This window comes from Equus asinus, chromosome 6, assembly GCF_041296235.1.
Source record: "Equus asinus isolate D_3611 breed Donkey chromosome 6, EquAss-T2T_v2, whole genome shotgun sequence".
Taxonomy (NCBI): domain Eukaryota; kingdom Metazoa; phylum Chordata; class Mammalia; order Perissodactyla; family Equidae; genus Equus; species Equus asinus.
Window position 1 is genome coordinate 89,131,593 of NC_091795.1, and position 27,395 is coordinate 89,158,987.

Consider the following 27,395-nt stretch of genomic DNA (forward strand, 5'->3'; position numbering starts at 1 on the left):
GCTGTGCCGTCAGCCAATGGGGCTAGCCTTGGGAGACCTGAGTGCTGGCCTGTGTGGCCACAGACCAGCTGTATGGCCTTAAACAAATCCCTTTCCACTCAAGGCTAGAGTTTCTTCATATATAAAATGAGGGAGGCAATCTTTTGGAAGTTTGAAGTGCAGATTCTGGAGCCTGTGTAAATTCAGACACTGTTGATCTAATAACTAGCTGTCTGACCTTGAGTAAGTTACTTAACCTGGCTTGGTTTCAGTTTCCTCACCTATAAAATGAAAAGAATAATAGTTTGCAGCTCAAAATATTGAGGGACTCACTGAGCTAATTCATGTAAAATGCTGAGCAGTGCCTGTCTTCAGTAAATACTCAGCAGATGCTGGAATTTACAAAGAAGCACTGAGACATTATGGATCAGAGAGGTTGGACTAGATGCTCCCAGAGGGCCTTTCTCCATTACTGATGTGGGCTCTGAGGCCCAGTAGATAGTAGGGAGGGAGTGTTGCAGACAGAGAGAAGAGGGGCAAAGGAGGCAGGGAAACCTGCTCAAGCTTGGGAATAGTAAACGGGGGTCACGGACTGTTGGGAGCAGGGCCTGGAGCGAAGGGAGAAATGGGATTTACCATCAGACAAAAGAGTAGGGAGGGGTTATGAGGCCCTTAAGTATCAGGGTGTAGAGTTTGGGCTCTTCATGTACACTAGCGATCCTAAACATTTTTCAGTAGTGGATTTCAACTTCAAACAAAATCCTCTGGAATCTGATTGTATACAACCAAAAAAAGTAGAGGTTCCTGAGTTGCAGGCAGGATGAGGGACTAGAATCCATGGTCCCCTTGTCCTCCTCTTACCATGGCTGGTCCCCCAGCAACCCTTCCAGTGCTCCTGGATTCGGAGGAACACAGTTAATAGCAACCATTGTAAGGAACAGAGTTATTGGGACACATGACCCAACTTTATTTTTTTTATTTCTCATTCACTGTGCTGTGTGCAATCTGTAGGCACACAATCTTTGGGATGTCTATAAAGTCAGAGACCGGATTCTGAACTGTGGAGTGTTTGAACTTGAGCAATTGATGTATACTCAGGCTGGTTTCCATCATGTGCCCTGTCCTCTCAGAGTAGCTAAGGGGCTTACCTGAGTTTGCCTAAGACTGAGGGCACAAGTGAATTATTCAAATCCTGCTGTAATAGTGCCAAGTAACACACAATTTAATCCCACTGGCTTATTAAAACAAATAGTTATGTCACTTTCACGGGTGGATAAGTCTGCTGTGACCTTGATGGCATCTGCCCAGCTTGGCCCCAGTCAGCTGGGTTGGGCTGAGCTTGTCCTAAACAATGGGTGGATTTAGGTCTGCTCCACATGCCTACTCATTCTGGGACCAGCAGCTGCCTGGGTGTTTCCTTTTCCTGGCGAAGTGGAGGGATAAATGCAGCCTTGCCATGACTCTTAAAGATGCAAATCAAAGCAGACGCCTATCACTTCTACCCACATCCATTAACCAGTGCAAGTCATGTGGCCAAAGTTAAGGTGAGCGGAACAGACAACATTCTGCCCACTAGGAAGCCTTGGCAAGAGAGGGAAGGAAAATAAAAATGGTCAACAAATAATATTACCTACTGTAGGGGAGGATGATGCGAAAGCTGAGCAGGCACGAGCCCAGAAGCGTACCTACCCTTCTCACTCTCCAAGCCCAGCCCATATTCTAACTCCTCCAGCCAGCCTGCCTGGGCTACCCAGGTGGAAAGGAATCTCTGCTTCTCGGACCACCCCCAGGCTTGACTTTGGACCCTCTGTCAGAGGTCTTTTGAGTAAGGTTGCGACAGGTCAAACACTGGGCTTCCCTTGCTGCCTGGCACAGGTGGGCACATAGGAGGTGCACAGTCAATATACATTGCTTGATGTATGGATGGAGGAAGGATCCAGGAAACTTCCCTGGGAGGGTGAGGCCGGATGGTAAGCTCAGGGGTCGCCCCATTCTCTTTTTCAACTACCAAGACCTGACTTTAAACGTAGCAGTGTGATCGAGGGAACAAAGGCTTTGGTGTCAGAGAGACTCAGGTTAAAATTACAGCTCTACCGCTCACCAGGTCTGTGACCTTGGACTAGTTGCTTTGCCTTACAATGCCTTGGAATTCTTATCTGTAAAATGGGAATACTAGTAATTATTCAGCAGGGTGGTTGTTATTTTTCAAGCATGCTACACGTGGTCCTGCCTCAAGGCTTTCACACTTGCTGTTCCCTCCTCTAAACCATTATTCTCCCATTGCGCTTCAGTCAGCTCTCTCACCGCCGACTCAGTGGGCAACTGGGACTTTGCTGTTTTAACAATTTAATAATCCCTGTATCTCCATTATGATGCCAGGAGCTGCTTTTGTTAAACATTCCTTGAATGAATGAACAGTGAGGATTGAACGAGAGGGGGTCTGCAGGACCCTCACACATGATCTGTGAGGATTGAATGAGACGGGGTCTGCAGGATCCTCACACAGTGGCTGGCACACAGTGCACACTCCATCAATGGGAGCAATGCCCCCTTCCAGCCTGTCCCCACTCTGACCTCAGCCTGGGTCTTTCTGCTCTGGGTCCAGAGGACTCAGCTAGCCGGAGGAGAGGCCTGAGCATCTGGGGCACCAGGCTGCATGCAGACTCAGGCACATATTTAAGAATTTTCAAGCCCTTTGCTCTCTTCCTCCATCCTTAGCAAACAGAAGAGCCTTGATCTTGAGGGGGCCCAGAGTGGACTCCATCATCTCTATTTCCTCTGAGGGCCCTGGACACATCATCACCCAGACTCACCATGTGAATCACACGCATTCAGCTCCTTCCTAAATGCCTTCCTCTGTGTCAAGCAGGAAACTAAAGCCAGAAAACTGAAGTCTAATTAAGCACATGCAGGATTCCATTTTGTTCTATTAGAAAGGCCTCTATAGTAGAATGCATTGACATGACTGTGAGCCTAAAACTATTTTATACAAAAAATAAAAGAAATTCCCCTAGTGGTGACTCTTGCTCCTGTACTATGAGATTTACAACCTCTGAAGAAGTGAGATAATGCTGTAAAAATGAGGGATTAAAGCATAGACAGTTCTGTAAAAGAAATTTTAGTACAGTTTAAAGTTCAAAAATCCTGCTTCGTTGATGTTTTTCATATTTAGCGAGCTTTGCTTAAAATCAAAAGAAGTTGGCTTCAAAGGTTCATGATTGACAGGTCTGTTGAGTCAAGGTTGGGCCAGCTCTTGTATGCAGGACAGTGGCCCGGATCCTAAAGATACACTTAAACAGAATCCCTGCCCTTAAGGACCTGCCCTTCTGGTAGAGCCCCCAGCCATGTTCCCACGTGGCGGTACCCAGTGAGGTGCTCTGATTGGGGAGAACCACACCTTGCCATCGCCCAAAGGAAGGAAGGAGTAACGGGGTGGGAGGGGTGGTGGCAAGAAGCTGAAGGACCTTCATAGGAGGCACTTGAGCTGCATCTTAAAGACTGCAGGTATTCAGCAAGCAAGCCAAGGAGGGAAAGGTCTGCTGGGTGAGGGAACAGCATGTGAGAAGGCACATGAGGGCCCAGGGGAGCAGCGCCAGTTCAAGGAACTGTGCAATATTTAGTAGGGAGGAAAGATGGTGGCTTCTATATGAGATTCTGTCTATTGGGAACAGTACTGAACATTGTCACATATGATATCACAGGACAAAAATTTTTTAACTTTGTATTTTTTTCACAAGAGTTTTGGGAGACTGTACTGTGCGGCCTCTGCTCCTAAAACTGACTTTGTCAGAGGCTGTGCTTTCAGACCAATGGAATGTCCATGGGAGAAAGTCTACTGGCCTTCAAAGAGGCCCCAGGGGAGCAGAATATGCCCTCTAGCTTCTCCTGGAATGAGTGCATGCACACACACACCTCCCTTCTTGCCTAGTTCCATTTAGACACGTGTTAACCAGTCTTTCCGGTCTGAAATCTTGTCACGCTATTCTCATTTTGAAGTCTCTCTATAGCTCTGTCTGGTTCATCTGGACAAAGTTCATGCTACTAAACTGACCTATGAAATTTGTCACCAACTGGACCCCTCTGACTCTCCAGCCCCGTCTCTGACCACCTGCATTTCGTACTTTCTGCTCCAACATCAAACAGCTTCTGGTTCCCTGTACACAAGCTCCTATTTCTTGCTTCTCAAAATACCTTCCTATCTCTCTTTGCCTCACCACTTCTTACTCAGCCTCAACCCTTGGCTCAAGCTTCATGTTTGACTGTCTTTCCCTTGGCAGGGCCCACGTGTGTTGAATTAGGAGACCCTACTCTGAGGTCCCAGAGAATGCTGGGCTCCTAGGGGGCTGCCGTGGCCTGCTCACCTGCATCTTTGTTTATACAATGCCTCTCCCCTCGCCCAGGGCTGACTTGCCTGTTAGGCATGGTGCCTGGGACCCATGATATCTTTAGGGACAGGTGAAAATGTCTTAATTTCTTCTAAAATCAGAAGAAAATCTGAAGATAGTAATAATGAACATGCAGTAATGAATCCAACACAGATTGTATTCATCCTTATACCAATGCTGTCATAAAATATAATCTTACATTAAAAAAAAAAATTTAACAGAGGAAGGGGTCCATGAAGGCGAAAGTGCCTAGGGCCTTGGGAGTCATAAAGCAGCCCTGCCTCCCCCTCCCCACCGTGCCATGAGTCCTGGAGACCCTGTCCTCGTAGCCTCAGCACCTGGGAGCCTGCTCATTAAAGGTGTGTTGGGGAAACTGGGCCATCTGGGGCAGGAGGGAGAAGGGAAAGCTGCTGTCAGGGTGTCTGAGAGAGAACTGGGGCACAGTCCTAGGAAATCAGTCCGTGTGACCCTAAAACTCTTTAAGAACTGAGAGAGAGGAACTGAGGAAGATCTGAAATATTGGGGGAAATCTAAATACAACAGGCACCCAGGCCCAACCTGTTCCTGGGTCTCAGAATTGATGAAATGACTCTATATTATGATGATATGGAAGAATTAGTGCTGGCTGGGCCTCCAAAAGTAATCACATGAAAATGCAAGATTCCTGAGGCAGCCCTCAAGACCAAAAGAACGAGGCAAATTGGATGAATCCACAGGAAGAAGGAGTAACGGATGAAATATCTTTATTTTGATGTGATTTTTCAAGTGTATGGCTCCAGGAATAAAAGTCACCAGGAATGAAAGTTGTCCTCGTGTCTCTAGGCAAAATGCATAATAACGGACTCAAAAGATGCACCTCCACCATTTTTAGTGAGGGGTCGGGGAGTCTCAACGCCTTACTGGAAAAACTTTGTCAGCTTCCAAAGTAGTAGATAAATCATGGCCTCTAATAGAATCAGGAAGTGCAGTTCTCAGTTACAGAATCCTAGACCTGGTAAGCTACGAAACTCCTTAGAGTGCATTCAATGACCTCCCCCATGGTGTAGATGAGAAAACTGGGGTCCCCAGGCAGGGAATGACTGACCCAAGTTTTCCCACCATGTGCCCAGAAGTGTCAGGGCTGAGAGGGAACACATGGCTACAATCCTTAATGATCTAGCCAAGCTACACACACCCTACAACGAGAATAAAAGAAGGGACCATGCAAATACTCATTTTCCTTTAAAGTCTTAAGCTATTTAGGATTCTTTGGTTGAGGGCAAGGGGGAGCTGTTGGAGTCTAGAGTGCTGTTTCCAATTATGACAGTTGTGAAATCAGATGAAGAGGGCTTGCTCTTTGTTACATTAGGATCCTTTTCATCCAGCAGTTCTTGGATTACTGCTGCCAGAAGAGTCTTCGCCACACTCTACAATGGACAAATCGGTACTGTCTGCCAGCTTGGAGTCCTCAGACGGGCCTGCGTAGAAGAGGAGGACACTAGCAGCGGAAGCAGTTACACTCCCACCTAGGACAACGCCCACAGCATGAGCAGGATCCAGCAAGAGCTCCCCTCCTTGCTCCAGCTTACCCTCGGCGCTGTCTCACAGGGGCTCCCACCCCTGTTAGTACCGCTCCAGCAGGCTGAAAGCACCTGCTTGGCAGATGCCCCCTGCTTCTCCATCTTGCTACCTCTTGGGCTCATCTCTTCCCACCCTTGCAGCCATAGTCCCTCAGAGCATTCTATATTCAAGCTAATTAACTCTCAGCAAGGTTTCAAACCCCATGAATCTGCTAGTGGTTTCAGAATTTCTGAGGTGAAGACTATCATTACTTTAAATGTCCAATTTGTAGTCTATCAACCTGGAATATCAGAGTAACCAAGTTTAATAAATTGATTCTGTTTGGTGTAGGGGAAGTCTCTGGCTATTGCCTTATTGTTTTAAAAATGTATTATTTCATTCATGCAACCAACTTTGATTGAGTCTCACCTTTGTGTCAAACACTGAAATTAAAAGATGAGGAGATCACAGTCCTTTGCCTTTAAGAAGCTCTCGGGGAGTGTCGGACCAATAAACTGACCACGACAGCTGTTGTAATAAGTGTGAAGGCTGAAGAATTTTCAGGGTGGGGATTCTATATGAGACAATATGATAGACTAGATATTTATAGGAAAATCTCCAGTAAAGCACAGTTTAAATGCAGTTAAAATATTAAAAACTTATTTTGATGCATGACTGAGGTGGAGGAAAAAGGAATTTCCCAGAAGCCTGAAATGACAAGGAAGCATAGGCATGAGTCCACAGACTAAACCAGTCCAGGAGCCAGAAAGTTTTGGGGATGCCTGTTGATTTCAGGGTACCAGGGATTTGGGTTTTAATGAGTAATAAATGATATAGGATACAAATCTGGGCCTTTATCAGAGGTGATTAAATGGAAGATACCCCCAACAGCCAGACCCCCTTGAGGAGCAACACTTTGAGTGGGAGAACAAGGAGATAAAATGTATACCCTACAAATGTATACAGTGGATCCATGTTCTAATAGAATAAGAAAGAAAGAGAGAGAGAGAGAGAAAAAGAAAGAGCAAAATTAAAGAAAGACATCTCTTATACTACCTAAACTTGAACCTGCCCTCTTGTGGATTTGTGATCAAAATTAAATTTATCTCTGTAGAAATAAAAAAGTCCCCTAGGCTTTATCCTTTAGTCGTCCAAAATTGTTACTGATCTGAAGAAGCAAATCTTTCAAGACCTCAGAAAATTCCCGCAGGTATAGATCCAAAGAACATCCTTTCTCAATAAAAGTTCACTAAACAGACAAGGAGGAACACCACCGTTAGAGTTGCCATAAATAATCCAGAATCAGAGCAGCACAGACTGTATTTCATTATAAGGAACAGAATATAAAACAAATATCTTTAATAATGTTAAAAAGAGTAATTAAAGGAATGATAAAAAATAATATATTATCAAAATTGATCAGACAGATGCAAAATGGAAAAAAGGAACAAATACAACATCTAGAGCTAAAAGAAAATAAAAATGTGTCTGTGTTAAAATAAAACTGGCCAATGGGGCTGGCCCAGTGGCGCAGCGGTTAAGTTCACACGTTCTGCTTCAGCGGCCAGGGGTTTGCTGGTTCGGATCCTGGGTGCGGACATGGCACCACTTGGCAAGCCACGCTGTGGTAGGTGTCGCACATATAAATTAGAGGAAGATGGGCATGGATGTTAGCTCAAGGCCAGTCTTTCTCAGCAAAAAGAGGAGGATTGGCAGCAGTTAGCTCAGGGCTAATCTTCCTCAAAAAAAAAAAAAAATTTAAAACAAACATTAAAAAAATAAAAGTGGCCAAATCTAACTGCAGATGGAATTGAAGGTAAAATTTGTGAACTGTAAGATTTATCTGAAGAAATTATCCAGAGCATTCCCCAAAGAGACAAATACCAAGAGAAACACAAGAAAGCTAAAAAGCTAAAAGATACGAGCAGTAGAGTGAGAGAGTAAAACATATGTCTAACTAGAGTCCTCAAGAGAAAGGAGAAAGGCCAAGATAAAAGCAATATTTAAAGAAAATGAATGAAAATTTTCCACAACTGTTTGAAAGCAACAATTCTCAGATTCAAGAAACCTGATAAATCCCAAGCAGGATAAATGAGAAGAATTCCATATCCAGATATTGTTCAGTCAAATTACAAAACAGCAAGACAAAGAGAAAATCTTAGGAGGTATAAAGAAAAGCCAGAATACTTATATAAGAACTCAATTAGATTAAATCTGACTTTTCAATATTAATAATGAAAATTGAACAATATCTCCAAAGTTCTAGGGACAAAAAATAACTGTCAGGCTAGAATTCTATGTCCAGTTCTTCAGGAAGTAGTACAATAATTCCAGAAGGAAAGTTGGACAATAAAGATGGAATAGTAAACAAAGAAAATGTTAAACACATGGGTAAATATAAAAACATATACTGCATTAAACTATTGTCATATGTATAATTTGTATAAAGAAACAGGGTAGAGCTAAAATTCAGGACAACAATAGCACACTATTCAGAATTGGGATGATCAGAGTTAATGCTATCAAATTCTGGTATTATTTGGAAGAAGTGAAAGATATTAAATAAGTTTAGAATTTAAATTAAATATGTATATTATATGAATATGTATACCTATATATAACTTCCATACTAGTTGAAGAAAATCGAAGTATGGAGGAGGGCTAGAAATCAAACCAAAAAGGGGGAGAAAGTTAAAAAAAAAAGCCAAAGAACCTATATACTGCAAACAGTACTGAAGAAAGGATAAATTGGTATAATCACTTTTAAAAACAATTTTGCATTGCCAAATGAATTGAAATGTGCATATTCTTTGATGCAACACTGCCATTTCTAAGTTTGTATTTTAAAGATATTTGTAAAATGCATCAAGACAAATGCTCAAAAATGTCTATGAGCATTTCTTATAGGAACAAAAAAAATATCATCGGGAGAATGGATACATATATTGTGATGATTTATACAATGGAATACTCTACAGCACTAGAAATAACTAATGGACTTTAGCCTCATGCATTAACATGGATGAATCTCAAAAATGTAATGTTGAGTGAAAAAAGCAAGTCAGAAGAATATAAATTATTTGATTCAATGCATATGACGTTCAAATATAGGCAAAACTATGCAACGTATTGTGCTTACAAATATGGTCAAATGCTATAAAAATAAAAAGACAATTTAAAAATTCAAGGCAGTGGTGATCTCTTGAAATCACACAGAAATGGAAAGATATTCTGTGCCCTTGGATTGGCAGAATTAACATAGTTAAAATGTCCATACTTCCTAAAGCAATCTACAGATTCAATGCAATCCTTATCAAAGTCCCAATGACATTTTTCACAGAAATGGAACAAAGAATCCTAAAATTTGTATGGAACAACAAAAGGCCCTGAATAACAAAAGCAATCTTGATAAAAACATCAAAGTTGGAGGTATCACACTCCCTGATTTCAAAATATACTACAAAGCTGTAGTAACTGAAACAGCATACTTCTGTCAGAAAAACAGACGCACAGATCAACGGCACAGAATCAAGAGCCCAGAAATAACCTCATGCATCTACAGACAGCTAATTTTTGACAAGGGAGTCAAGAACATACAATGGAGAAAGGAAAGTCTCTTCAATAAATGGTGTTGAGAAAATTGGACAACCACGTGCAAAAGAATGAAAATAGAACATTGTCTTACACCATACATAGTAATTAACTCAAAATGGATTAAAGACTTGAACGTAACACTTGAAACCATAAAACTTCTAGAAGAAAACACAGGCAATACACTCTTTGAAACTGGTCTTAGCAGCATGATTTTGAATAGCATGTCTCACCGGGCAAGAGAAAAGAAAAAATAAACAAATGGGACTACATCAAACTAAGCGCCTTCTGCACAATAAAGGAAACCATCAACAAAACAAAAAGACAACCTAAAAATTGGGAGAAGGTACTTACAAATCATATATCCAATAAGGGGTTAACATTCAAAATATATAAAGAACTCATACAACTCAACAACAACAAAACAAACAATCCAGTTAAAAACCTGAACAGAGGATCTGAACAGACATTTTTCCAAAGAAGACACATAGACGGCCAACAGGCACACGACAAGATGTTCAACATCATTAATTATTAGGGAAATGCAAATCAAAGCCACAATGAGATATCACCTCACGCCTGTCAGAATGGTTATAATTAACAAGACAAGAAATAACAAGTGTTGAAGAGGATGTGGAGAAAAGGGAAGCCTCATACACTGCTGGTGGGAATGTAAACTGGTGCAGCTACTGTGGAAAACACTATGCATATTCCTCAGAAAACTAAGAATAGAACTACCGTATAATCCAGCTATTCAACTTCTGGGTATTTATCCAAAGAGCAGGAAAACACTAAGTTAAAAAGATATTTGCACCCCTATGTTCACTGCAGCATTATTCACAATAGCCAAGACTTGGAAACAACCTAAGTGCCCGTCAATGGATAAATGGATAAAGAAGATGTGGTATATACACACAAAATGGAATGATAGCCAGCCATAAAAAAAGATGAAATCTTCCTTTTGTGACAACATGGATGTAACGTAAGGGTGTTATGCTCAGCAAAATATGTCAGATGGAGAAAGTCAAGTACCATATGATTTTACTCATAAGTGGAAGATAAAAACAAGAACAACAACAAACACATAGATACAGAGACTAGATTGGTCGTTACTGGAGGAGGGAGGGAGGAAGAGAAAGGGATGACAGGGCACATGTGTACGGTGATGGATGGTAATTAGACTTTGGGTGATGAACACGATGTAGTCTACAAAGAAACTGAAATAAAATGATGTGCACCTGAAATTTATATAATGTTGTAAACCAATGTTACCTCAATAAAAATACTTAAATAAATAAAGTCGAAGTCCTATAAAAATGTTAAAAAAAAAAAAAAAAAGAACATGGACAATGGAAAACTACACGTCATTGTGTGTTTGAAGCATGGGGAGCCTGTGGCGGGAGCTGGGGGAGACGAGGCTGGAAAATGAGGCAGGCGCCTGAGCTTGTTTGGAGCTTTGCTCATGCTCCTGTGTCACGAGCAGGAAGGCATTTAGCAGACTTGGAATTTCCTCTTGGTGATGGCCCAAGATGCAATATTTCATTCGGGTGACAGGGATGAAATTCATTTTAAGCTAAGCACAAATAAATCTTTATTCTACATAGCCTTGCAGCAATTTCTTGCTGGAGGATAGGATATGAACCTCGACTCAGAGGGGACAGGAAGGGTCTCTTGGGTAGAAAAGAGATGAATGTTTCGATAGACACAGGCTGTCAACATTTCAGCACAAGCAAACATCCAAAACCTTTTCCCTGTGGTTGGAAAATCGTCACAATAATATTAAATCCTTTCACTTGAGCTTTGCTTTTTGCTTTCAAGTACAGCACCAAATAAGATGGTTTAAAATTCACATGGAGAAATCCTTGGCCAAGAGAGAAGGAAGATGCCCAGGATCACTCACAGTGAGTGAGTGCCAGGGGAACAATTGGAACCCAGGACTCCTAGAAGTTCGAAGAAGAGTTTACAAACCTAGAAATCTAAAATCAAAAAATGTTGAGTGTGAACATTACGGCAACCTCCTCAACACTGAGCTCTCAGGCAGAGAAAGGCAGAGCTTCCATTCTGTGGTCACTGGTGATTGTCAGATGTGACATCCACCTTACATGATGACCTCAGAGGAGGAAGGAGAAAGGGGTCCAACGAGAAGGGAGGATCAGGAAAGGGTATGCCATGGTGAAAAGGATTTCTAAGTGAAAAATGACTGAACGCCAATCTCTGAAGTGTTAGGGCACCAACTGCCTTACATAGAGCCTGAGATCTCTGTGCAGGGAATATGGAGGTCAGTGCCTACGAAAACAAACTCCTCCAGTTTACCAGTTTTGCCAACCCATGGCCAGCTCTCATCTGACGGCTTAGTAATGAGTGAGTGAATTTCAGTGTCGAGGGCTCCCTCACTCTATAGGCAAATGCAAATACAACGCCCATTTAATTTTCTGATAGACATTCTGTCCAGGAATTACATTCCCTTTTGTCCAAATTAGGGATGTCCTTTAGCCAAATCTCCCGCCCCTCTTTGGACCATAGATGGTCTCACATCTATTCTGGCTTTGATATTTATAGTTCACTTACGTTATGAGAAAGGTGATCATGTGTGCAAAACAGACACCCCTTGCGATGTTTTAGAACAGTATGTATTGTTGCATCATTCTGCAACAGGTCCTCAGGTGTAACAGAGTCAAATAATGGCTCTTAAAGCAGAGGGTCCACTCAGAGTAAAATCCTGGTGAGATCCAGTCAAAAGGATGAAATGAATGCCAGACAACGAGCGGAGCTCTGTGTGTAGAAACAGATGCTCCACAATAAGTAAACACACAGGAAACAGACCCCTCCACTACCTCTAACATCTCAAGATCATGGCGGGAAACAGCCTGCTTCTGAAGTTTAAGGAAAACAAACAAAATCTGAGGTTTTGTGGAAAAGTTATCTGGATGCTCAGAGAAAGCATTTGCCCTCTTCTTACATACACACAATGTGTGAGGCTCACAGGAATTGTGTGCTTTTGTTTTTGTTGTTTTATTTTCCCTATTCCATATGGGAAAATGACCAAAATAGAGCAGAATGACTTTCAGAAGATGAAGCACAGTTAGCTGAGTTGTTGGAGTGCCCCCCAAATCGCAGGAGAAGGATGGAGGTGTGCATCTGAGTCTCACACTGACCATTGTAATGGGAAATCAGCTGAGAGTTGGCGAGCAGCTTAATCCCAAGAAAACTGTGATGGGGGCAGCCTCAAAGTACATAAGGACTTCAAAAATAGCTGAGAATCTGGGCCTTTTCACACTAAATATTTTCTCGTATAAATTTAATTATGTGTATTATTTTGAAAATCAGTTTAATGTTGAAATTATTCCCCCAAAATATGATATGCAAAGCATCCTCATTCTTACAAAATATGCTCTATTCTCTTCTCCCCATTGGTAAAAATGCTTTCCTATCTTCCTAGTTCCCTTGCCAAGCTCCTGAACCGAGTGCTTTCCCAGGATTCATTTGTCGTATCTCTTGTGCTTTTAAATTATTGAGCAGCATTGCCTTCTCCATAATGTCAGGGTCCCAATTATACTAACCGCATGTGGTTTCTCTATTCCATTGCCTACCTTCATATATATTTCACAGTCTTTCTCTTGGAAAGAAATTTCTATCTTCCGGGTGTCCCTTGTCCCCAGTTCAATAATCCTTTTACTAATATTTTGATTTTCTGGCAGTTTGTAGCCTTTCCCTTGGCAATGTTGAGAGGAAGCAATAGCAAAACAAGCAAATCCCAATAGGACTCTATTTCCCCAGAAAATGGCCTGATAGTCTCAACAATCTGTGTGCATTTTTACATCCTCCCAAGTCCAGCTAACAACATTCATTGTCCTCTGTCCACTTGGAAATTTAAAGGTCACCCTGAATTAGCAATAACGTTCCTTAGGTCACCCAGTGAGTTAAAAGAACACTTGACTCCCAGTTGTTGCCACACAGTGGTGCTAACACCATGGGCATTTGACTAGGCATCTGTTGAGTATTTGGCTAGAGAATTTTAAGTCAATGTTTTCTGGTCATGCCAGATCCTGATATTAAATGATCCACTCTTTGGTCTGCATCTCTGTCACTCATGGCTCCCTCCCCTCTCTTGCTGCCAACAACTCTATGTCCTCCATTCAGAACAAACGCCATCTGTGCATTTGAGTGTGCAGACACGCACACACATATCACACCTTCTACCCCCTTTGATGTTGCTGTTTTCCTTCTCAAACAACAAGGGAAGCATTGGATAGATGAATAGGGATACTTGGTGTGCTTTTTCTGCAGTTAATTACTTCCCATCCTCTCTCTGGCATCTCAGAGCTTCAACCTATATTTACTGGAAAGTGTACTAAACGTTGAGAATACAAATTTGAACAAGATGGAGCTGATTGTCCACAGTCTGATAAGAGAGGCAATCATGTAATTAAATAATTGAGAATGCAACACGAACAACCAGAGAACTGAAAGTTTATGTGACTTCTCTGAAGTCACAAAACCAGTGACTAAGAGAGGATGACTAGAATACAGGTTTCTTGTATTCTAGCCGGGAATGTTAGCAAACTATTGCAGAAAGAAAACTATGCATTAGTTTTCATTATAATAAAGCGAAGGATGACTTAGTGAATAAATTTAATTGCCATATCTAAGGGGATATTTAAAATGCTTCAAGGAAGAGACAGGCAAGATGGAGGAGGAGGAAGAGGAGCGGAACAAGAAGGAGGGGGACAGGAAGGCAGAGAAAAAATTGTAAAAAATAGAACAATGTATATTCTAGTATTCTCTTTTAAGAGGATGGATACCAAATAGCACTTTCCGATCAGTCTTGTTCCAAGCCTCCGAAGGAGGCTCCGAAGTCCTCTGGGCCAGCATGACTTCTGGAAGAGAAATGAGAAATGTGAAGTGTGAGAGGTCAGATATTGGACATCTCAGAAATAACAGTTTCTGTTGGATTTTCCAGTCAGGGAAAGTGGAGTCCTTCCAAAAAAATCAGAAGAGGCAAGGGTCAGACATTCGTCATGGTGTCCCCCACTCGGCTCTAACAGAGAAATACTGGACAAATCCTCAAAGGCAGAAAGAAAATAGAAACTGATTGAAAAACATCAAATGTGATGAAGTGGAAAAAAAACAATTTTGAGACAGAGAAACTGGTCCCAGTCCTAACTCCTCCACCTGCTACTGTGCACCCTCAGTCATGTCACTGTACTCTCAAGTACCTCAGTTTTCTTGTGTATAACAGCTGAATAATGATACCTTCCCTGTCAATCTCCCAGGATGGCAGTAACGTGAGGATAAGATAAAGGACATGATGGCTGGGGGATTTTGAAATGCTCTGCACATGTGAGCTTTTGAAAAACTATCATAGCGTGCAACAACTCACATGTCACAGAATCCAAACCCATAGAGCTGGAAAGACTGTCTTCTCTAACCACTCCGGAGGAACGCAAGCCCGGGATGGAGGAGGCAGCAGCAGCACCAGAAGAGAAGGAGACTCCAGAGCAAGAGGCTGAGGCCAAGGCCCCCTCAGAGCTTTGGAAAGGAAGTAAGAAACAGCAGAGAGACTGAAGGTTGCAGAAGTATATTTTTCGAGGCATCCATCCATTCATTCCACCTGTAAGCTTTCACTATGGTTCTACCCTGTGCCAAGCACTATGCTAGATGCAATGCTGGGCTTCAGATGTGAATAAAACATGGCACCCACTCTCAAGGAGCTCACGGTCTAGCGGGGAAGACAGACGCTCAGTCTCATACTGAATGAAGGGCAAGGATAGTGCATTGAAGAGATTACCTCAGCTGTGCAAGGCAGGGGTGATTTCTCAGATAAAGGAAAACTACAACTGGGTCTTAAAAGGTCTTGAATCCTTGTGAGGGTTGACACTAGGTTTAGAATTAGGATGGTGGAAGGCAAGGCATAAAATTCTGTTTAGACAGATGGATGAGCCCAGGTTGTGCTTGAACTAGAAGCCAGTGAGTCCCCAAGGAGGACCTGTCACCTGGGGGCTCTAGCAGAACCACCTGCGGGGCTTTCTGCTCTCTTTCCCTCCGATCCTGACTCAAGCACTGAGTGATGTATGCCCTTCCATTCTCCTGCTGAAATTGGAGCCATGGAAATTGACTCTCTGTTATTGATCTGAGCATACTGTACACCTCAGGAGTGTTAGGACGGCAAAAATATTGTGAGAGCCACTGAACTTAAGGGATTCCCATGCAAAACATCAGTGAACGTGTTTCTGTAAATGTTATGAATAGCTGTGGTTTTGTCTAAAGACAAAACTAAGTAGTGTCATCAGCCAAAATGAAAGTATAAAAACTGTGTGGTCACATGACAAAAAGTCAAGCATCAAATTCCATCCCAGGTTCTTAACACAGACCGTATTTATCATTACTGTGATAAAGGAAGAGCTTCTCAAATGGCTTACTTTCCTAAGCCCATGGTCTTTATTCAGGGACAGACCTGCAATTTCCATGTTGCATTATTGATGCTCTGGGAAGTCAGGGCCCCTGTATGCTTCAAAGAATGGCTCAGGTAGTGAGTATGTCTGAAACCAAGCTGTGTTCAAAGACAAGGACTTTCAATCCTACCTCTGGCTGCCTCTATCTCCTTTCCTGCTCTGGTTTCCTCCTCTCACAGCAAAACTGTTTGTGCCCCCTATATGCACACACTCCCCATTCATATGGCTGTAACAAGTCTTACCTCTTTGCGTCAATTTCTCCTAACCCCTTGGATCACCACCACCACTGTTCTCCTGGCCAAGAGCCAAACCTTGCAGTCCTCATTATTGCATCCTTCTTCTTTCTTGCTGTCCAGATCAATGTCCCATCATAGGAGCATCTCCTTCTCCTTTCCCCACCTCAAGCCATGTTCTCCTGAAGGTCTCAGTGGGCAGCCTTCTCTCACCCTCACCCAATCCAACTTCCACACAGCTGCCACATTGACCTTCTTCAATACAAACATCTTAAGGCTCTGCTCTTTCTTAAAAAGTTACCAGTGGGGCCCTCTGGATGGCATAGGAGTTAAGCTCACGTGCTCTGCTTCGGTGGCCCAGGGTTCACGGGTTCGGACCTTGGGCATGGACTTACTCACTGCTCATCAAGCCATGCTGTGGCAGCATCCCACATACAAAATAGAGGAATATTGGCACAGATGTTAGCTCAGTGACAATCTTTCTCAAGCAAAAAGAGGAAGATTGGTAACAGATGTTAGCTCAGGGCCAATCTTTCTCACCAAAAAGAAAAAAAAACGGTTATTGGTTTCATGTTGTCTGATGTCAAATTCCATTGGCTGGCATTTAAGTTCTCCCAAATCTGCACCCTTCCAACCATATCTCCAACTCCACTCCAGCACAAAAGAGCTGTTCCAGGGAGATTCGTCACGGTTCTCCTCTCCTTCAATCTCAAATCTTGTTTATTCTCATTGTGGTTCCGTGTAACCGACACTGTACTAATTTAGGATGTCCTCCTATAATCAGAAATACCGTATCTTATTATTCCCCCAAGGCTTAGCTACAGCGTCATGTCCTTGAAGTGTTGCTCCAACTCATGGTGATCTTCCCCCTGGCATGTATTCCTACTGATTCTCCAAGTGACTGGAATTATTTCTTAGTTTTTTTCCTGAGCTTATACGTCTGCTTGCTAGCAGGAAAATAAATTTTTCAAGGATGGGAATAATAAATTTTAGGTGTGTCCCACTAGGCTTGGCACATAAAAAACATTTAGCAAATGCCTTGAATGAAGGAATTTTTATGACAACCAATCTGAAATAGATTTAAAAATAAAAAAAGAGAAAAGCATATTATTCTGCAAATTAGGTGATCTTGCTATTAAAACAATAATTAGAGATTGTAATAGAGTCAAATACTTTAGGCCTCAAAACTCATTATTGTGCACACTTTATATTACAGATAAATAAAATAAAGTTCAGAAAGGGGTTAATGATTTCAAGGGTTATAATGAAGTATTTACAAGATATGAAGAAGAGACAAGGGTGGGAATGCTTACGTCTAGATGTGCTAGTCAGAGAAGATTTCACAGAGATGGAAATAGACAAACATGGGAAGGATAATCTCAGTAGAGGGACCACCATGTGCAAAAGATGAGAGTCTGAGGAGAGACTAAATGTTTGGGAGTAGCTTTCAAACTTTATCTAATCAAAAACTCAAGTTAAATTCCCATATACCTGCTCAGGTGCTATGTTTTGCCTTACTAAGAAAAGTTTAAAGGATGCACTTAAATCGTTCCCTTGTAATACAGAATCCTACAAGACTCCAAGACTTCATAAGGTGTTTCTGTCCATGTCCAGGAAGTGAGCTGATCAGAGCCTTTCCTCCTGCCAACCACGCAGGGAGCTTTCTGATTGCTATGAGTTAGTTTTTCATTGTCATTGGCTTCCTTCTCATGCCTATTAGTTGAGGGTACGGGATTTGATATTAAAAAGAAACGAGTCCAAAATTCATAAGCTGATCAATCTACTACAGTACTACAGAAAGGTTAATTGCCTGCTTCTTCAAATAAACACACTCTTAAACGCACCATAACCATGTGTGACCCACGTGGGTTTTTTCACTCATTGAGTAACACTTCTGTGAAATCTGGGATTCCACTAGCAGAAGATGCAACTTGAGAGGGAAATTCATGCAGAGTCCTTGCAACAGATGCCCCACTGACTGACCTGCATCCCTTTGGCTCTCTCTGGGTGGGTGTCGGCAGCTTCGGTGGGCAGTTCTTTACATGCCAACAACTTCTATCTCAAGCATTTGTGGGCCCACTCTCCATCTGAGGGCTCACTGTCCTCCTGGGAGTGAGCTGGCCATGCAAAGAGCAGACAGACACGTTGGGAAGTTAATATTCCCAGAAGCAAGCCTTAGCCAGTGAGGAGCTAGCATGGATGGGTAGATGCCTCTGCTCTCTTGCCTCTGAGTAGTCAATGGGTGAAACCAAGTCCTTGTCTCAGGGTCTGCTTTGGGGTCAACTTAAGCTAAGACAAACTCAGAAGCCACACTGCCGCACTTAAGAGTTCAGAGTCCAACTTGTGGAGCTAGGAAACCAGGGAAGTGTTTTATTGGGAAAGTCACATGGTTATACACACATATTTGTGTATGTATGTGTATATATATGTGTGTGTATATATATATATATATATACACACAAATCTATGTATTCATATTTTTAAAATAAATATTGCTGAGATGGCTGGGAGAAGGAGGGATTGTAGAAGCAAAAGTGAAGAAGGAATCCCAGTTAAGGATTTGTGGCCAAAGGTGGGGTGGGCTCCAAGTGGTCATGACGTAAAACACAAAGTTCCTGCCCTTTCCTGGCCCCCAGCCTGTGTAGCTACAGCTGCTCATCTTTGCCTATTGGAAGAGATTTATGTTTCCAAGGAGCTGCCCACCCACTTTTACTGGAACCTCTAATTGCAGAATTACACCCATGTTTTCCAAGGAGAAAATGCCACCTCCCCACTGACTCATGTTCATTTATTGAATAACTTCTTATCCAGGCAGAACAGACCAATTTTAGTACTCTTTCCACTATCCTCATCCCAAAATTTATCTTGGGCTTCTCACCGAGCACACGATTTGAAACATCTTGGTTTATTAGGAATGTGCATTAAGTGGAGTTAAAAGATTTTATTTGTAAGCCTGGCTCTGCCACTTACTACCCTTCTCTGAGCTTTAGTTTCCTCATTGGGAAAATGGGTATGAAAATCCTCACAGAGGCCATCGTGTGGATGAAAGGAAGTGGCTCGTTGTTCCTGATGCTCCTTCTTGGCATGGCCCTAATTGAAGCGTGGCTCTCCTTGTCCTCAGCTCAGCAATGAGCCAGTCAGGATTCCTCAGACCTGGTAGGGTTCCTTCACTAGGAGCTTTCCAAGATCCACGCGAGTGGGGACCAAGCCTGTTCGTCCCTGAATTCCCTGCAGTTGATTCCCATTGAATCAAAAGGGAACGAAGGGCCTGAATAAGTGTGTGAAGCAGGCTGGCAGCAAGCTGAGTCTGTAGCCCCATCAGGGGTCATTGGGAGAGGAAGGCGGAAGAGGGAGCCATCTGTGTTCCAGGCCCTGGCTCAACAAGGCATCTCAGGAGAGCAACACATGTGCCAGGGCGGTGAGCAGCTGAGGAGCAGCTCTGAAAGGGATCCTGAGCTCTTGCGAGGAGCCAGGCTGGGGCTCAGTAGGACGGTTCTGAGGAGAGAACATGGAAACAGGCACCTCTGACCTCCATCAGGGACTTGTCACATGGCTGGGGGACAGGACTCACATATGTGAGAAAACCAGTGATCCCAGGATGTTCTGGGCTGAAAGGGGGCTGCCTAGATATGGATCTCCTTCAAGAAACGCTAACAGATGACTTTGCCTCCTCTGCTGGCTCACGTTTCTGACGTCCGGTGCTCTGGATTCTAGCTTTCTTCCCAGTAGTTGTCATTTGGGAACTATTCCTATCCCTCCTTCTCAGCTGCGAGGGGCTTGCACTGTGGGTGAACAGAGCATCCACAGGCCTTTGCTCAGCCCGGATCATGCTTACAGCAGTTTGGTGTCCAATGTTGCATGTGACGTTTACAATAACCCACATGTGTTTTCATGATCTCCAATTTACGGATGACACAGATACACAGAGAGGTCTAAAAAGCTCACTAGATTTGTGCAGCTTATATGTGAAGGAGTTCGGACTTGAACTTCTTATTCCAGCTCCTATCAAGGGGTTTTCAAGTCCCTGATAGTTTCAACAGCAAGATCAGATTAGGACACAAGAAAGCCCATGGGTCGCTACGTAGACTTCAGATGGTAAACGAGGCAGCTGCATGTGCCTTGTCAGGGATGCCGAGGAGGAAACCCCTGCTCCAAGCGGTTGTGGGGGGGGCCGGTGATCTCAGAGCATCACAGTCTCTGATCTGTGGACTGCATGAGCTCAGAGCTACCAGCTTAGTTTAGTTCATGGCAATCCTGAATCTAGGATGTGGAGAAGGTGGCTTGTGCATCCTAATAACCTGGCAATGCTTTGCATTGCAGTGAAGTTTGACACACAAAGGGTCTATGAGCCCCCTACCCACAGCCTCAGGACATCCCTGCAAGGTGCAAGGTGAGCATGCTCAGCACCGTCTTCGGTTAGGAATGCCGACACGCTGTGCTAACGGACTTGTCTGCAGGGAGCCAACAGCTTTTCAGGGCCCCCACCCTCCACTTCGGAAATTATTTTCTTCAACAGAATTATCTGACAAAAATTAAATTAAAAAATACACACACACCCCATCCTCCCAGGAGTGCACTTGCTGTGTGACAGACGGATTCTATTTCTGTTCCTGAGAACACGCGGCGTAGTCAGCAAGAGCACGCCCCCACAAGGCAGCAGTGCCAGGAAGGCGCCAACTCAGCCGGGCCTGTGTTTGCATCACAGAGCAGGTTTTGGGGATGGGCTTGGAACCCCCCCGGGTGCCAGTCATTTCTGAGGAGCTGACATTTCACAAATGCTATTTCTTTCTGATTCTGGGAAGTTTGTGTAGCTACAAATGTCATTATGGCAAGCTCAGAGTGTGGGAGTGAGTGTGATTTTTGTTAAAAATAGATCCATAGAGGGTAGAATTGAAAGACACATTTCAGTTTATTATTTTGCAAAAGGAGACCCAGAGAGGGCAAAGCACTTGCCCAAGGACACATGCTGAGCTCACGAAGCAGTTGGGAAGCAAACACAGGCCCCTGGCCCCAGCCCAGGGCCCCTTCCTGCAAACTTCAGCCACCTCTTCATTCCTTTGAGAAAGACAAGTAAGTACTTCTGTCGAAGAATCATGACCACTTTGGGCCACATCGTCCCTCCATCCCTTCCTATGAGACTTCTGACAGTAGCTGAAAGAAAGAAAGAAGGAAAGAAGGAAAGGAAGGAAGAGAAAAACTCGATGAAACAAAATCTTCTTTTATTTTCAAAGAACATGACATCTTCAAGTTGGTTTTGTATGAATTCTCTATCTTTGCCAGAGTCTCCCTCTTCTCCTTTGTAACTTTCAAAGTACGTTTGTTTCTCTGACTAGTCTTGTTTGTGGAAGCTCCTGCTTACTAATCTACTCACTGATGAGGATGATGACCTATGGCTCATTCCCTAGAAACTCTAACAATTATGGGTGCTGTCACCTCCCGCTGAGAACTCCCCAGCACAGAGCAAGGCTGGGACAAAAGCCTGTTTGTGGAACTCCTGACCTATTTCCTAAGCCCCATCTCAGATGTCACCTGCTCTGGAAAGCTTCATTTGACTCCAAGAGAGATGATCCACTTCACAAATGAGCATCCAAATTGTATTTCCAAGCCAGCTTCCTCATAAGGAACCTGGGGGCACATTCACTTCACATTTTTGCCTTGAGTACGAGGTAACACATAGCCCGTGGGCCCACTTAGGCCTGTGAAATTATGTGGATAGTGTCCCTGTTCAGTCTTCCCAAGGTCACACACCAGCCAAAGTGAGACGGTGTTGACAAGTTGGCAACTCCGTAGTGCTGGTTTTGATGCCATTCCCAGCTTCTGGTTCTATCCTGTTCCATAGCCTTCTCCATTTCCGGCTCCCATGCCTCTCCTCCCTCTTTTCCTCCCCAACACCAGAGCATCCGAGGAAGGGCCACATCTCTGACCCAGGCCCCAAATTGACAATCGGACACTATCCGCCCCCCGACCCTCGGTGGTGTTCTCTATGTCTGAGCTATCTTTGCAAGATCCTCTCATCTGCCAAAGGGAAAGTCTGGCAGCAATCAGCATGCATCTCATGGCAAAAGCCAGAGAGACTTTCTGGAGGCCCTGAAATTGCCCGAGTACACAGCGAGGCCCATCAGTCTAGAAGGCAGCCCCAGAGAGTGGCCCAACTCCAGACTTGCAGTCTAGCTGGGTCGTAGAGCCTGATCCCCTGATTGGAAAATGTGAAGTGTGGGCCCGTGGGCAAGGATGAATGCCTGGAGGAGGAGAGAGACTTTCACACCAGGCCCTCAGCGTGACTTCTGGACATGGGAGAAATCTGTCCAATGATAGAACGATTAGGGGGCGGTCATGCCCATGGCCTGGTTAATCAAGTTCCACAGAGTCTGAATTCAGGGGCTCAGAGAGTCCTAGTGAACTCGCCCAGGGTGACCGCTGACCCTCTGTGGAGAATGGAGCCACTGTTCTGGAACAGACTTCAGCCCCTCGGCATCTGTCCTCTGAATCCCTCACTGTGAAAGCAGCCACCCCACCCTCCTGACTAGGCTCCTCCCCTGTGAGAGGTCTCAGAGGGGCATAGGAGGCCTCAAAGCCACCCGACCTGAAGTCATGTTCCCACTGGGTGGAGGCTCTGCTCTGTGTCAGGGCAGGTTCCCAAGGTCACAAGATTGGGGCCCAGACACACCCTGACCACAGAATCAGAGCAAAGCCAGGGCTGGGATTCCATCATTACCATCCCAGCTTTCCGTGTCATTCAGGGCTGCCAGGAACCACTGAGTTCTCTGCCTGGGAAGCCAATGCAGAAGTGAACCTTAGTAGATATTGCTGAGAAGTGCACACACACACACACACACGCATGTCTGCATGCAAACACACATGCTTGCACATACACACACTGAGGCAATGTTCAGAAGGTGATCCCAGGAGGAAGAGGGGCAGATAAGGCAGGAGTGGTTAAAGATCTAGGGCAGCCAGTGCAGGAAAAACCAAAACCACACCAGGAGAGCTCGCTGGTGAGAGAACAGGGAAGTATTTTGCAGAGAAAAGTCAATTTCACAACCCTTTCCTGATTGTTCTGTGGTGTGTCACCCGGATCCCCTTAAAGGACTGAATCACTCATTCCCCCAGTTGCTGAGAGTGTTGGTAACAGATGGCTCTGGGCTGAGTTCCTCAGGCTGAATCCCTGAATTGCACTTCCTTAAAGTGAACCACTTCGCCCAAGGTCACACTCTTTCTGGAGGCAGCCACATCCAATGCCTGGTCAATAACAGCGTACAAAGTCCTGGACTCCTTTCTTCTACTCAAAATAACTCAAGGACCATCCCAGCTCCAGAGCTGCCTATGGCATCAGCTGAGGCTTTTCTTGCAACTATACTGCAGTCCAACATCTCGGCCTGCCCAGTCCCACTTCCTTCATTCCCTCACAGGTATTGATCCCGAGATGACTCCTCAGTGACCTTCCTGCATACTAATCTCAGCTTCAGAGTCTAGTTCCCAGGGAACCCAACCCTAGACACCGAGCCAGGCCTGAGCTCAGCGGTGAGGATGCACCAAGGAGCAAGATGCAGACCCTGCTCTGAATAACTCCTAGTCTGTGGGGCAGGCAGGTGTGTGAAACATCAACCATACCCAAGTCAGGAAGACCTGGATTTCAGCCTTCAGATCTGCTTTTGCCACTTACTATCGTCCTCTCAGAGCCTCAATTTCTCCATCTTTAGAATAGTTCCAATAGCCCATCTCGCATCGGGTATGTGAAGACGGCACAAGAGTAAGCATTGGTCCAAGTGCTTCGTGAGCTGTAAAGTGCTGTGCAGTGTGTTGTGGACTTCAGCTTGAAGTACCCCAGGAGCCCACAGGGAAAATCAGGAGTTCAATCAGCCTGGACTCATTTGGGAAAAGAGAGGTCAGAGAGTGTGTTCGTCAGGGCTCTCCAGAGAAAAAGAGCCAATAGGATAGACATAGATATGGAAATTTATTATGACGAATTGGACCATGGTGTTATAGAGGCTGAGAAGCCCCACGATCTGCAGTCTGTAAGCTAGAGACCCAAGAAAGCTGATGGTGTAATTCCAGTATGAATCCCAAGGCCTGAGAATCAGGAAAGCCAGCAGTATAAATCAGTGCAAGGGCAAGAGAAGACTGATGTCCCAGCTCCAGCAGGCAGGAAGAGAAGAGGTGAATTCCTCTTTCCTCTGCCTGCTGTATTCAGGCCCTCGGTGGCTTGGATGCTACCCATCCCACTGGGCAGGGCAGTCTGCTTTACTGAGCCCAATGATTCAAATGCTAACCTCACCCAGAAACACACTCACAGACACACCTAGAAATAATGTTTAATCTGGGCACCCCATGGCCCAGTCTAGTTGACACAAAAAATCAACCATCGTAGGGAGGCTTCACAGAGGAGAGGGGACTTTAAAAGGTCATGAACTGGGAGACCTGGGTTTCCATCTCAGTTCACCCTTGAGGGCCATGGGCAGGGCTTGTCTTCTTTCTGGGATGTGCTGCTCTCCTTTCTCTTGTCCAGAAAGAAATATGAAGGCATTATCTCTGTCTAATTCTCTAACTAACGCCAGTGGAAATAATGAGCTTTCTTTCGGTTTCCTTAGAGCACTGAGAAACCCCACTTTGACAACAATTGGGATACAATAATTTTCTTAACCGAGATCCATAACTATAAAAACAAAATGTGAAATGAGTTAGACTGTCTCCTAAGTCCCTGTAGACATCCTATGGCAGTCATTGTAGGGAACAGAAACTGAACCACTTGGCCAGGGATATGTCATCTTGTCCTGGTTTAGAAGGAACACACCAGGTTGCTTCTCCTATGGAAGAGTAAAACCTACTGAAAGGAGAGAGAAAAATACAGAACCCTCTACGGCTTAATGTGTATGACCTTAGAGATTGTTAAGGGGCTTCCTTGAGCCCCAGTGCTGCCACCTGAGCATCCGCAGACAGAGGATTTTGCCATAGTGCTACTCAAAGCGCACAAGCAGAGCCAGCATTCCTCCACCTCTGTTTCGCTTGATTCCTCCACTGACTAAACCAATGACCTCACAGATTCAACATCTGCTTTGCTCTTCCACTAAGTGAATATTTCTTGAGTGAATGAATTAATGATGCCTAATCCTCAGCTGCTCCCTTCCTCCTACACAACAGCAAACTTACAGAAACTGTGCACGCATTAATTTACTAACACACATGTATACAGACCCATCTTATGAACTCACAGACTTCCACACATGCCCACAAACCCTAGTCCATAAGGTCATAGGCACAGCTTCATGAACCTAGACATACAAATACACGCACACATATGTCCACCCAAGGCCGTACTCGCACATATACACATGGAGATACTTACATACACTCAAATTTCTACTCTTGAGCCCTCTATCTCAATCCATGGTTTATCTATGGATTTAACTAAGTGTGACCCTATGACCTGGTGATTGTCATGACAATTTGACAGTGTAATGACTTACGTAATCACCTATTCCAGAGCACCATAAAGAAGGTTGAAGAAGAGCTGGCCGAGGCAATGGCGGGCAAAAGACTGAGAAACCAGTGCTGGGGGAGCTTCAGCTATTCAAATAGAACTGGCAAAGCCCTCTGTTACTCAGGTTTTTTGTTGCTCTACTTCCCGTGAAAAATGAGAATTTCTTGTTCTTCTACATATACAAACAATTCCACATATGTCCATTTTCAAATCGCTCAAGCACAGCAACACAAACCAAGTGGTAACTACAGAGGGTGGGCGGGCAGTCTTTAGGGAGACCAATCTCCATCTCCATTTCCACTCCTATAGAGAAAACATTGGTGCAACTCGGCATCACCCATTTTATGTTCCAGGCACCAGGCACACGTGATGGAGGACCACAAATTATAAAAACAAGCCCTCAAATTGATGTCCCTCTTACCTCTTTGGAAATCATTTTCAAATATTGTATGTTACTTAACACTCACAGCTTTACAAGGGAGGAAAATTGTCAATTAATGATTGCCTCTACTTTATAGAAGACACTGTGGCTTGGAGATGGCACGTAACTGCTCTCAGATCATAGTTGAGAAGAAGCATAAACACATTTTTAGTTCTCTGTGGAAATATGAAACTAATCTCTTTAAAACAGACCATTTATAATAGGAGTGACAGTTAAACATGACTTTAAAAAAGTAAACAAGAAAAATCAATGCTCTAAAATAATTTCAGTTTGGGCCTTACCGATTCATGCTGATGACAGGAAATCAGAATCTTGCTGGGCTGGCAAGAGACATGGCCTCAGACACATGAATTGGTCACGTTGAATTCTGTCGTCAGATTCCGGGTCTATCGGTGGTGCCTCATTTGCATTAAATGAAAAGAAGTCCAAAAATACACACTGTTGCTAAGGTTACATCTTGCTGGATGCAAATGAAGATGTGTTTGTTCAGACCAGTTAAAAATATCTTGGCACTAGCTAATTTTCCCATTGGCACAAAGGGAATTATCGGTAGCCTATAAAACTGAGAGGTTAGCTTTACCTTACTCAGCATTAGGGGTCTGGAAAGAACATTATTTCTGAGTAATATTTTTAGAACTTACAGAAGCTACTCTTTTTTATTAATTCGTCATAAGTCTGGTTTCAGTACAATTTTTTTTATATAAATATCAGCCAATAACAGGACCGACTACTGCAAATATACAGGTATGCTTTCCCCAGGTTCTGAAAGAGCCATCTGCACTGATATTTTTGGAATTGGAAAGGAAATGAGAACAGAGATAGAGGTTGCAGTCCAGTGGGATAGGTAGGGAGGGAGAGCATGATTCTCACCTGGCTGAGTCTTTTATGTACATTATTTTACTTAATTCTCATAACTCTGCAAAGCAAGTATTATTTCTGTTTAAATGGGGAAACTGAGGCTCAGAAACACTCAGTCGCTCTAGTAAGTAGATGGCAGTTGAAGTTTTGACATTTGACAAGAAAAGGCACTATTCAAAATTTAAGTGGTTTTGACTTTTTAACCCAAATTCTTAGCTCTTCCTGAATGTGTCTTAGGTTCCTGTGAGTCAAGGACGATGCTTCCACTTTCCCTCCACCTCTGGAGATAGCTCTCCCCCAAAGTCACTGAGTCCCACTAGGCATCAAATCCGAAAATGTCAGAGCCAGACAGGACCTCAGAAGTCAACCCATACTCCCTTGTTTAGGCACAAATCTTTGGTACCAATCCTGGAAGGAAGGCCATCTTGCCATCTGCTT

General features: G+C 43.8%; 1 long non-coding RNA gene across 2 annotated transcripts in view; it reads right to left on the reverse strand.

Annotated features, from left to right (window-relative positions):
• The window catches only part of LOC139045561 (uncharacterized), a 48,793-nt gene extending 21,972 nt beyond the window's left edge, over positions 1–26,821 (reverse strand). For both annotated transcript variants that reach the window (XR_011504188.1, XR_011504189.1), the window contains exons 1-2: positions 26,381–26,821; positions 14,297–14,371 (exon numbers count right to left, since the gene is read on the reverse strand). This is a non-coding gene — a long non-coding RNA (uncharacterized lncRNA). The remainder of the gene's footprint in view (positions 1–14,296; positions 14,372–26,380) is intronic.
• Positions 26,822–27,395: the final 574 nt, after the last annotated feature.